The sequence below is a fragment of the Mustela erminea genome, chromosome 9 (assembly GCF_009829155.1).
Source record: "Mustela erminea isolate mMusErm1 chromosome 9, mMusErm1.Pri, whole genome shotgun sequence".
NCBI classification, from domain to species: domain Eukaryota; kingdom Metazoa; phylum Chordata; class Mammalia; order Carnivora; family Mustelidae; genus Mustela; species Mustela erminea.
Genome location: NC_045622.1, coordinates 67,867,253 through 67,879,345, shown reverse-complemented (window position 1 = coordinate 67,879,345; position 12,093 = coordinate 67,867,253). Strand labels below are relative to the sequence as shown.

Below are 12,093 nucleotides of genomic sequence, written 5' to 3'. Positions count from 1 at the left end.
AAATCTGGAGCTGCCCTGCAGCACCAGCACAGCTCAACGGGGTAGAATGGTGCCTACCTCACAGGAGCTTCTTAATGATACAAAGGAGTTTCAGGCGATCTAAGAGCTGAGTATCTCAGGGTGTTGCAAGGTGCCCTGAACACTGCCACCCCTGAGAAACGTGTCTCAGGTCTCACAGCAGAAACCCCAGCAAGTCCAAACTTGAAGCACTCAGGAGTCAGACACAGAGGGAAGGAAAGTGCCCTCGTTTACAAGGCCTCCCGGACTCGGGAGAGAGAGCCCAGAAGCAGGGCTTACTTGTGCTCTTTTGCAGACATAAACCCCCAGTATCAGAGAGGTTAGGTGACTTGCCCAAGGTCACAGGGCTGGGATGTACCAGAGCCAGGATTTGCAGTCAGGTCTTCCTGAAACCACTGCCTGCGTTTGTTCCTTTTGGCACACTCCACAGCCTCCCCATATCACACTAGCTCACAGAGCAGCCAGGAAACTTAGGGACCCACGAAGCCCCCAAGCGGGCGGAAGAAATGGAACTCTGGAGAGGGGCCATGATCATGATGCACCAGCTGTTACTGGGGAGTCATCAGTGGGATGGAAGCTGGAATCCAAGTCCCCGACTCCCGCACCAGGCCCTGGGAGTACTCCACCTGCACTCTGTCAAATACCATAAGGCAGAGACAGAGCCAAACACAAACCTTTAATAGTACACCTAGCTGCTCACAAGTGCCCCAGAAATAAGAGCAAAGGGAATGGTAAATTGTCTTTTGTGTCAATGACAACCACTGCGTGATCCTGGACCCCACTAGCCGGTGGGACACTAAGTGAGGAGCGCTGTCACTGCCCCAGGAGGGTTACGAGACCAGCTGCATGGGGAGCTGCCCTCTCATTCCTTTGGGCAAGTGTTGGCTACCCCCCTACTGTGTGCCAGATGCTGAACAAAGCAGCAGAGGCCAGGGGAAAGAAGCCCGGTGTAGAACCGTGGCTCCCGGACTTGTGTAGTAATCAGCATATTATCCTCTCGAAGCCTCTGTTTCTTCATCTGTGAAGAAGACTCCCTGTTTCACAAAGTTGTTCTGGCCACTGAACGGGATGTCACATGCCCCTGGTAGAGGGGAGTGACGCAGCGAGCATCAGATGCCTGATGGCTGGTTCACTGCTGAGAAAGAAGAGCTTACTCATACTGTAGGGGAAAAAGGGGATGGGAAGAAGGTAGCTACACCAGCGCTCTTGTAAAAATTTAGCAGAGTAAAGGAGCATCAATCCTCTGAGGATTTACCAAAGCATTAAGAAATTCTTTGGGAAATTTGGAGTAGCTGAATATCTTAAGGCAGCATGGGGAGAAGGTGAGGCAGAATGAGTGGAAAAAGGAAAAGAGAGAGGATGAATTTGAATATATCAGTGTATTGGTAAGAGTCAACGAAATTAACATACATACATACAAAATAATGTCTCTTGGCAGCTAATAAATGGAGTTGGCTGTTCATTTTCTATAGCCTTATCTTCTCCGTCAAGCTCCTATTCAATCTTCAATACCTTACTTGCTTAATGACTTCTTCCACCTCACCCCAGGTTAATTAATCTCTGCTCTATTAATTGATTCTTACCAATGTACACATCATATTGTGTCTGTGTATTGGGTTCCCCCTACCAATAGCGAGTTCCTGAGAGTAAATATTGTGTATGAATCATCTTGGTGGCCCTCCTCTGGCTACCAGGATCCCCAGCCTGCAGCTTGGAACATCCCCAGAGGGGAACCTTCTCTCTACAGCAGGAAGATGAGCCAGGACTCACATTTATAAGTATCTGTTCTGTGTTGAACATTTGAGAAGCACCATTTAAATCTTAATTCATGTATTCCTCAAAATGCCCCATAAGAGAATTATTATCCCTATTTTGAAGAAGGGGACACTGAGGCTCAGGGAGGTGAAGTCAACAGCCAAAGTTTCATACTGTTAGTAGAAGTGATGAGACCAGGATTTGATTCTGGGTCTATCAGACTCCAGATCCCTGTTTTCCCTAGACCAGGACCCCCACCCCCCGCATGGGTTTAATGAAGCTGAGGGCATCCTGGAAGGAGGAATGGTCTGGACGTCAACTCTCCCTGCGAGTTCATCAGTGAGGTGACTGCTAAGGAGCTTTGACCAACACACAGTCATCTGTTAGCGAAAGCCAGAAACCAGGTGAGAGAGGCAGAGAGGATGCCTCTGGAGAAGACCGAATTCAAAATTTCACATGCAGTTAGCACCTGGTAAGTTGACTAACTCCCCAGACCCATCCTGTCTAAGGAGAAGGAGATACATTCTGGGTCAGCGGTTCTCAGCCACGTGTGATCAAGTACGTCAACTGGTAGAGAATTCCCAGATCTTTCCTAATTGCTGGGGAAACTCAAGAACATGACCATGAGTGTTAGCACTGCTAGGAGAAAGCTGTGGACCTAAGTGACCACAGGAAGTCTGGGACGGTCCCTTCCTTCTCCTTTCTCCACCTCCAGCTCAGTAAAGGAAACTTCCACGATGTGCTATAGGCAAGTTACATCTCAGCCTTGCAGGGGCCTGACTCTGCCACATTTGGAGTCAGAAGATCTGTGTTCAAGGTGCTGTTCCTTGGCACACTCGACACAGCAGATCTTCTTTGGGCCTGAGTGTCTCCAGATATAAAGAGGGGGAAGAGGGGAATGCCTGCTTCACAGAGAGGTCGTAAGGAGGGAGCTATGAGATAACCCCCGTGGGAAGACTCTGTCCATGTAGAAGGGTGTTCAGATGTAAAGACGGGGTGCTGGGAACCTCAGGTACCTCACTGCCTCCCCCTCTTCAAGTAAATGTCAAGCCAGCCTCTGTACTGAGTAAGGGCTCTAGGGAAAACCCAAGCAGCGTTGGGAGAGCCCTGGACAAGGAAGCCGTGATTTGGCTGTTACTCTTCCAAAGACTATCTGGCACAACTCTAATCCTTAAATATGTATTTATTACTTTTAAAAGGTTATTTATTTATTTGAGAGAGAGAGAAAGAGAGCAAGCGCACAAGCAAGAGGGAGGGGCACAGGGAAAGGGGGAAGCAGGCTCCCCATTGAGCAGGGAGCCCAATGCAGGGCTTGATCCCAGGACCCTGAGATCATGACCTGAGCTTCGGCTCAGGCTTACCCCACTGAGCCTTCCAGGCCCTTTCCTTAAATAAGTATATAATAATTAAATCGGCTACAATGGTTGAGGAACTTTTTTGTCATCATATAGGATGATAACCATAGACTAAGACAAATGTGTTACTCTGATGGCATAAGTGTGACTTTTTAAAGTGTATATGTGCTCAAGCAAAAAAAGCTAGATTATTAAAGTCATAACTAGATACTCTTAGGTGGGCCATGAACTAATACAACCTTTTGGAAGGGTAATTAGGCTGCATCGATTCAAATTTTAAATGCGAACTATTTCAGCCAGAGGTCCCACTTCTTGGTATCTATACCACAGAAAATCTCACGTAAAAGTTCCCAAGTGGGCCCAGCCCCGGCTGGAGCAGCAGTCAGGGCAACGGCCGGAGATCGGAACCTGGGTGTCCGCCAGCACGGAACGTGAAATAAACTGGAAATGTAGCCATACCATGGGGTACAGCTGTCAAAAATAACATGGTATATTTCCCTGTACATACAGACTTGAAAAGATGACCATAATAATTGGCGGTTGCCTGTTGAAAGTCACAGAACAGTACAAATAGAGAAACTCCATTTTTATAAAACAGGGAATTTTGTTTTTATAAAACCAAAGTAAAAACGCATATACTGGGGATAAGGGCAAAGGAGGGAGGGGGAACACCAAGCAAATAAAAAAACCTCCAGGACTATACCCAACAAAGTCTCAGAGGTACCTATTTTTGGAGAAGGTTGGGGATGAGGAACTTGTGAAGAGTTTCTTCCTTCGTGGGAATGGACTTCAGTGTGATCTGAATTTGTTACAAGTGTATACTCCTTCCTGATGACAGAAACAAAAACTAGATCTAAAAGGTCAGTGTTTAAAATTTCAGTGTTTGTAAGGAGTCCCCCAAAATAACCTCCACAGAATGTAGACCCCCTCTCCCATCTTTACATGTGGCCCCCAGTCCTGTGTGCACCCCTGGGCTTGCCCAAGAAAAGCCCATGGGCGGGGATGGCCTGCAGGACCGAGAATCTCCAAGCCCTCCCCTATTTCAATAAGAATTCTGCCAAATTACAACTGTTTCAACAAGACGGCTAATAAAAAGGATTAAATGTCTTGTTCAAATTTACAACATCGTAAATTACAGAATTAAAGCTCACTTGTTTTCAACCTCTCTTAAATAGGGGCAATCAAAATTTATATCCTGCATTATCCAATATTTCATGTTGACTTATGAAGTCTTGCTGGAGAGTTCTTAAAAACTGCTAATGAGGAAATCCCACAGGGAGGAGAGAAGGTGACTCTCCTAAATCCGAAAGGGCCTCAGTGAAACCTGGGTTCTCATAAAGATGTCAGCTTATGGGGTAAAATAACCTTCCTATCTGCGGACAAAGTTGCTCATGAAAATAATTCTAAACCAATGCAGTGTCTAAGATGTGTTGCTCCGGTTCCGGAGACTGCCAGCTCTGAGATCTGCAGGGTGGGGCCGCCTGGAGGAGGAGGTCCTTGGAAGAGGGACCACCACCCCTGAGCACTGCCCTGAAGGCAGATGGACCCCGTGCAGGTTTTCATCCAAATTTCTAGACAACACCTACCCAGTTTCAAGGGCTAGCCGCTAATTGTAAAGTTTTAAAACAGTGTAAGCATGGAACAAAATACACCTGCAGGCCAGCTGTGGCCCGTGAGTCAGGTTTCCAACCTCTGCCCAAAGTATTGACATTTTTAAAAAATGGGTAATTTTCGTTCAATTTTATTTTCAGAAGGATGGGAAAAGGCAGGGAAATAATACGGAATGAGAGTCAAGCACTTGGTACCAGGAATATATTTCTAACATGCTTAAGAAAATAAGGGTAGTTGTCCATACCAAAGTGTGAAGAAATTGTTTAAATTTACTTGCCTATCCTAGGCTAAAACGCTTGAGAGTGAGAATTTCCCAGGTCCAGAGCAAATTTCCACGACTTGCTGTCAAAAGATCTACAAGAACTTACTCTGCTACGATGCATTCGCTGTTGATCCTAAGACATTTCAAATACCAGCAGTGAGCACAGAAAGGCTCGTGGTGCCAGGGGCTACTCAGGCGTTTGGCACCCGGGAGCACTGGTGTGGGTCACACTGGGCAAGATTCCAGGACAGGCCTAACAAATCACCCTCCAAAACGAAAACCCAAAACAACCAAGACTTTAGACTTCATATCATCAAATTGTGCTCAGTCATTTTTTCCAAAGCCCAGACAGTAAGATAATGTTTGTGCTAATAACAGTATCTGCACGTAATTTGCAATTCACAAAGTGCCTTTCCTATCCCCTATCTCACTCCTCAGAGCCTTTAACTGCATTTTAGGCTTTGTATTTTGTCTAAAGTTGTCTGACACCTGTTATTAACTTTTAAAGAACAAGAATAAATCCTTGGCATTTTTGACACCCCAGGGCTGAGCACATTTTCATTTCACTCTCACAAGAACCTCATTGAGATGGTTACTCTTACCGCCATCCCATTTTCCAGGTGAGGAAACTCAGGCCTGCAGAACTTGGGTGGGTTGTCTGAGTCATGTCACTAGCAGGGACAGGGCTGATATTCCAAGGCCAGGGCCTGAGACCAGCATGCAAGTCCCCTTTAAAGGTAGTGTCTGTGCTTTAAGCCAATCTTGGTTTGCTGCTGGCAAAGGCACCGAAGGCATGGCCAATGTCCTCCAGCTGCCCCTCCCCCACGCCCACTTTCCCCATTGGGTCAGAAACTATTTTTTTAATTTTTATTTTCCCCTGCTCAAAACCAGGGTGAGTCACTTGGAGCTCAGCCAGCCTGGCCCCAAAGGGCCCTGGAGGCCCAGTGAGGTGCGCCCCCACCCTGGCCCCAGTGGGACTGGCTTCCCTGCCTCCAGCCTAAGCAGGGTAGCCCAGCACGCTGGGGTCTAGATGGGGCCTTTGCAGCACTGCTATCTGAAAAGGGGTCTGGAAAGCGGGTGCTGACAGTCACAACAACCCGGTGAAATGGTCACTGAGGTAGCAAAGGGCGGGGTAGGGGGACAGGGAGGCGCCTGCAGCTTGGCAGAAGAGAAAATATTTATTTAGCCCATGGCTATGAAATATCTTATTCAAGGCTCCACATCAGACCCGTGGGAGAGGGAGATACAGTCTCTAATGTGCACCAGGATAACTTATGCAAATAAAAACAGGGAGCAAGAGGCACACATGCCCCTTCACCCACAAACACTCACCAACACAGGCACATGCACACACCATCAGCAGCTGCCCTTAAGGTACTGACTTCAATCCTCCCTGAACTGCTTCTGCAGACCTCTCAGCCCTGACTCTACAGGGTGCTGCCCCAACCCCCCACCCCTCCACCCCCCTACCCCCAGGGCTCCGGAAGGCCGGGGAGGGCAGGCACACAGGTCATGATGGCCTCAGCGTTCAGAGCCATCCCCAGATGTGTGCAGGGCCAGAGGAGCAGAGGAAGGTACTGGCTCCATCCCTGGTGGGAGAACAGGGTCCACTTCTTTAGGAAGATGAGGGGCCCGCAAGTTGGAGAAAAGGGCAAAGGTAGTAGGCCTAGGGTCTGAGAGGAAGGGACCTGAGACACAAACACTTCCTCAGCACAGAGGCTCTGACACGGAAACAGGTGAGGGTACAGGCTAGCATGTGCGGGAGCCCCTCTTCAGTTCCAGACCCAGACTGCCCGTGGTGCGCGGGGCACAGAGGAAGAGTGGCCGGTCAGGGGCAGGCCCCTGGAGTCCTGGGCTCACCTTGCTGCCTGGGCCCGGGTGGGGGAGGGGATTGCAAATGTTCACTTATCTACAACCACCCAAATAAAGAGACCCGCCCCCGTGGCAAACACTGTGAATGAGCAGGAGGGCGGGCTGCGCACACACGTGGCAGAAGGAGGGTGGCAAGGAAGAATGGGTCAGAGCATAGCTCAGTCAGGCAGGCAGGCACCCGCGGCAAACCTGTGCTCACCTGTCCTGCCTTATCTGGGCCTCAGGCCCCTAAAGGGGGGTCTGTGGGATAATAACTATGACACTTATTGCAGCCAACAGCTGCCAAGGCTCTGGTACCAAGTGCTTGCCCACCAAGCACTCTGCCAGCACTTGCCTCATGGATAGCAATCAATAGGCAGAATGGTTAACAGTGACCATAGGACCCAGGTCTCTTATCAGGGAGATTGGGGGAGGCTCCCTGGGGGAGGCAAATCAGGGAGAATGGACGCAGATGAGGCAAACCAGAAGGAAAATGCATCCACTGTGGCAGGAACAGCTGCTAGAAAGTCCCTGAAAGGGAAAGCAGCATCCTAAGTCTTTCCCAGCAAGGACAGCAGCTCCAAGTGGCTGCTGGAGCACCTTGGTCAAGCAGGACACCTCTGTGGTAAGAATGGCTCCTTCCTCTAGGAAGCCCTCCCGGATAACTGCGAGCCCCCACGCAAAAGCTGCATCCTCAGTGCAATTTCCCTGTTCTGCAGCGGAACTGGGAAACAGAGAAGGTGCAATAGCATTGAGCTGATGGCCCCACGGGGAAGCAGGAGCACATATGCTGGCGACGGGCCAGGTGCACAGCACCAGCGTCCATGGGGGTACAGACACTGCCATGGTATCTCAGGTCAGAGCCCCTTCCTGTTTGCCACTCCTTGGTGTTCACCCAGGACTTGACACGATCCCAGATGCTGATGAAGAAGCCCAGGGACATACCCACAAAGGACCACTAGCTGTCCTAGCCAGAAAAGCACTCTCAGCTAGACGACGGGGGAGGGAAGCTGTCAGTGGTGAGCCAGAATCATTATTTTGGCTAATTTAGGAAGTGTGGGACTCACCCAGCCAGGATGAAGCTGGGTAGACCTCATTCCTGAGCGTTCCTTGGTGGATTATTTTTCATTTTGAATTACTATTACTATTCCATCAACAACAGGAGTTTTTTTAAAAAGTCCAGAGCAAAGAATATAGGGAAGGGACATTCCTCAGGCCTCAATATGCTGGGAGACACAACAGACACCCGGAACCCCAATCCACAGCAACACAGCCTGCGCTCAGAGCCGAGGGGAGGGGCGGGCCTGCCGAATGCAATGGCCAATGAGCCTCCAGTTCCAAATACATCTGATTGCATCATCAATCTGTTGTTTGGCTGCACAGACTTGGCTATCCCTACTCCTTCAACAAACACTTCCTGAGCCAGGTGCACTGTGCTGGCACCAAGAACCCAGAGATAGTGTGTATGCACACGCTCGTGTGTGTGCACGCACACTGGCATGCACGCGCATGTGTCGTCCCCAGCCTTAAGGATGGCAGTTTCCTGAGCATGACGACAGTTAGGCTGACAAGTGCTTTGCGAGAGAGAAAGGCAGAGTGTTCTGGGAGCTGGGAGGAAGGTCATGTCCAGGTCACAGAGAGGAACAGGGTGGGAGGGAAGGTGTCCAGAAGAGTGGAAACCTGTCCTGAGCTGCTGAAATGGGGAGCGGGGCGGGTCATCCCCGGGAGGCCCAGCGGGGATGGCTGGCGGGAGGCTGAGCTGAGGTTAGAAATCCAGGGTAGGGGATGAGTGAAATGAGCAATGTGGCCAAAGGCCAGATCATGAAAGACCCGCAGGCCTGCCGAAGGGGCTTCAGTCACCCGACAAGCAACGAGAAGCCCTCGGAGGGTTTGCAAGAGGAGAAAACCATGATCAGATGAGTGAGTTATAAACATCATGCCGATAAGGAGTGTGGGGGCGGAAGGAGGGAGGACAAAAATGGACACAGGAAGACCAATTAGGAGGCTGTGGAAAGAAATCCAAATGATGAGTCCTAAGTAAAGGAGCAGGGAAGGAGGAAAAGGGAGTGGACAAGTAAGAGGGTGTCCTCTTCAGCAGGACGTGGTAACCCACAGGACATGACAGCTGAGGAAAGGGACAGAGTTAGGGATGGTCGTGCAGGAGACACAGCTTGGGGCTGCGGTGGCAGGCCAGGCAGGCAGCACGGGGAGACAGACGCATGCGCAGCAAGCACAGGGGTGAGCTCCAGGTGCCTGGGGGCAGCGGCCAGCCATGCGGCCTTGGGAGGAGGTCCGGGGTGGGCCCTGAAATCTGGGGGACTGTAAGGTGGAGGTGAGCCATGCAAGGGCTCAGCTGGGGAAGATCCTTGAAGTGATGAGAAAGGACCAAGTAAAGCCTTATTAGGGACAAGGACCAAGGAAAGACAAGTGGTAAAGCAGGCTGTGGAGAGGAGGTGTGTGAGGCTGGAGGAGAACCAAGAGAAGCTGGCCAGGCGAGGAGACTGCTCTTACCAGGGAGGGGGAGGGGGGTGCTCAGTGGGCCACAGACACGGGGCCCGAACAGGGGGTCCACTGGGAGCAGTTAGCTCTTAGCCACTGGGGTCCAGAAAAAGAGTTAAGAAGTGTGCAGTTCAGCTGAAGTCTGTAGAACCTTCAAAGATAATTACTATGACTTTGTCCCCCAAAGCCACTCTGTCTCGCTTCATTTTTTGGTGGTGTCTTCCCGAGGACCCTAACTTTACTACTGGCCCCATCACCCTCCACCCCCTTCTCTCACTTTATTTTACTTCAGGGCATTATCATGTCATTATACATCTCACACATTTATTCTGTCTCCCCTCCTAGAAACATTCTCATGAGTAGCCTCATGAGGACAGAGAACTAACTGGTCCTTTGTCACCTCCAGAACCACAGTGTCAAGAACAGAGGTTAAGCACCTTGTCCCACACCTCCCAGCTCTTTAGAAACAACAAATATTTCCTGAGCACATCCCACATGGCCAAACCATGCTAGATGCTGGGGGAATGTGGTCATGACAACACAGGACCGTGCTCTCAGAGCTGGAAGCTGGAGGTGAGCAGAGAGAAACACCACACATTTAAACAAAAAGCAGATGACAACTGCCATGGAGTGAGGCCTGGGATCTGACTGTCCTGCCTCCCGGTACTATTTCCCTTCCAAACCCAAGACTGTCGTCTTCTTCTACGAAAGGCAAATTTTACCAGAGGAAACAGTTCAAGTATCTGGGGCTTGGTCTTGATTTCTTCCAGAGATCCTGCGCTTCCTGCACCCTTTCAACAGGCTCCTAAGAGGTGGAAAAACCCACTATAGGCTCTGAATGTTTAACCTAAACAACTCTATGTGTCTCTCGTCCTTCTACGTAAGTAGGAAGAGAAATTCCAGACTCAGGAGAGAGGAAACGGGGAGCAGCGTAAACCAGGGGTCAGACCTGGGTTCAAATCTCTTGTGACCTTGGGTAAGTTACTTTGCCTCTTCATGGTTTGATTTCCTCACTGCTGAACTGGCAGTACTAATTCCCCTCTGCTGTTGCAGAGACGACATAAAATGACATCTACCAAGCTCCCAGCACTGAGCCTGGTACATAGAGTTCGAGATGTGGTGGCTCTAAACCAGTTACACCTGTTGTTTTTATGACCAGATGGCAAACTTCTAGATTCACACAAACCAAGCCAAAAACAACTATAGAATTCAGACCAAAGAACGGACACTCGAAATACTCTGAGCTCAGACTGACATCTGGCTGGATGACTTGAGGAATGATCTCCAAGTCCCCTCTGTGGGCAGACTCGGCAGTTAGAAGTCTCCTTTCATTCCTTGGTCTCCCTACTTTTCTCCCTCAATATAGGCAAATGCAGCTGTCTCCCCAACAGATCACATCTCGTCTTATGGCAAAAGCCCAGACATGGGCTGGATTCTGTGGTGCAAGTTGTGGCAGAGCTCTGAGCACCACACCTCAAAGGGAGCAGAAGAACACAATCACAAGCCCAATGTACACACAAACCCCCACACAAATATTGGCTCCAGAGAAGGAAACAGGAACTGGTCATGGCAGGCTGTGCCTGCCTCAAAGCTAAAGAAAAGGTAACTGACATGCAAATGTCCAAAGTGTGTGTGTATCTTCCTCCTACCAGACTCTCTGAGTGGTCTCTTTCACTAATGTCTCTGGTTCGTCCTTCACCTAGGTGCAAGCTCGCGCAGCCTAGGGCCCTCAGCCCCCATTCTCCTCAGTGGCATCACATTCCTCAAGGCCATTTGTAGCCAACTGGTCACCAGTTCAGCAGCCTTCCTTCAAGTCCTTCTCCAGAGTCCCTGTTGCCCCCTCCTCTTCCCTTTGTGGGACTCTCTCCTCCTTGGCCTCTGGCTCTCTTCCCCCACCATCCAGAGTTACGCACACTCCGCAAAGCTCGGTTCTCTGCTCGTCACGGGGAGGACTCATTTAATCCTGTGGCTTCCCTTCTATGTCTCCAGACCAAACCTCTGTCCAGGCTTCAACCCTGCCTCTCCAATTGTCTACGGGACATTTCCTGTGGCTGAACCACTGTCATCCCAGATTCAGTGTATCTAAAACCAGAGCATCGGGCACCCCTCTCCGTCTCCAGTCTCTACATTTGTCAATAGTACTACTGTGAACTACCAAATTTTCATTTTCTTGGCTCCCATCTTTAAAGTCCAAGAGGACTATAAATCCTATGGTTCTCCCTTTGCAATATCTCTTCTACTAGTCCTTCTCTCCCACCTGAACCACTGTTAACCACACGATGTCACGCATGGACTGCTGCTGCTCCTTTCAACAGGGCCCATACCACTTGTCTAGCTATCAGATGAAAAGTCTTAGCATGTCACTGCTTCCATCTCGCTTCTTTGTCCCCAAGTAACCTCAATGGCTTCTCATTGCCTCTAGGACCAAGTTCAAGTATCTCAGCCTGACATTCAAGATCTAGAGAAGGACTCTGCAACCTGGAGCCCATAGGCCAAATCCTACTGACCACCTATTCCTGCCAGGAATGGTTTCCTGGGACCCAGCCACACCCATTCACTCACAGATGAGCTGTGGCTGCTTCCATTCTCCGACAGCAGGGCTGAGTCTCTGTGACAGAGACCACATGGCCTGTGAAGCCAAAAATATTTACCGTCTGATCTTTGCAGAAAATGTTTGCTGACCTTGGCCTAGAGTAATCCTATCCCACTGAAGGTCTTGTCCATGACTCCTCTGGATGAAGC

The 12,093-nt window shown here is 49.9% G+C and overlaps 1 protein-coding gene across 10 annotated transcripts in view; it reads right to left on the bottom strand.

Moving 5' to 3' along the window:
* Positions 1-12,093, bottom strand: part of ARNTL (aryl hydrocarbon receptor nuclear translocator like) — a 105,824-nt gene that overhangs the window by 61,868 nt on the left and 31,863 nt on the right. The gene's annotated exons all lie outside the window — the stretch shown is intronic.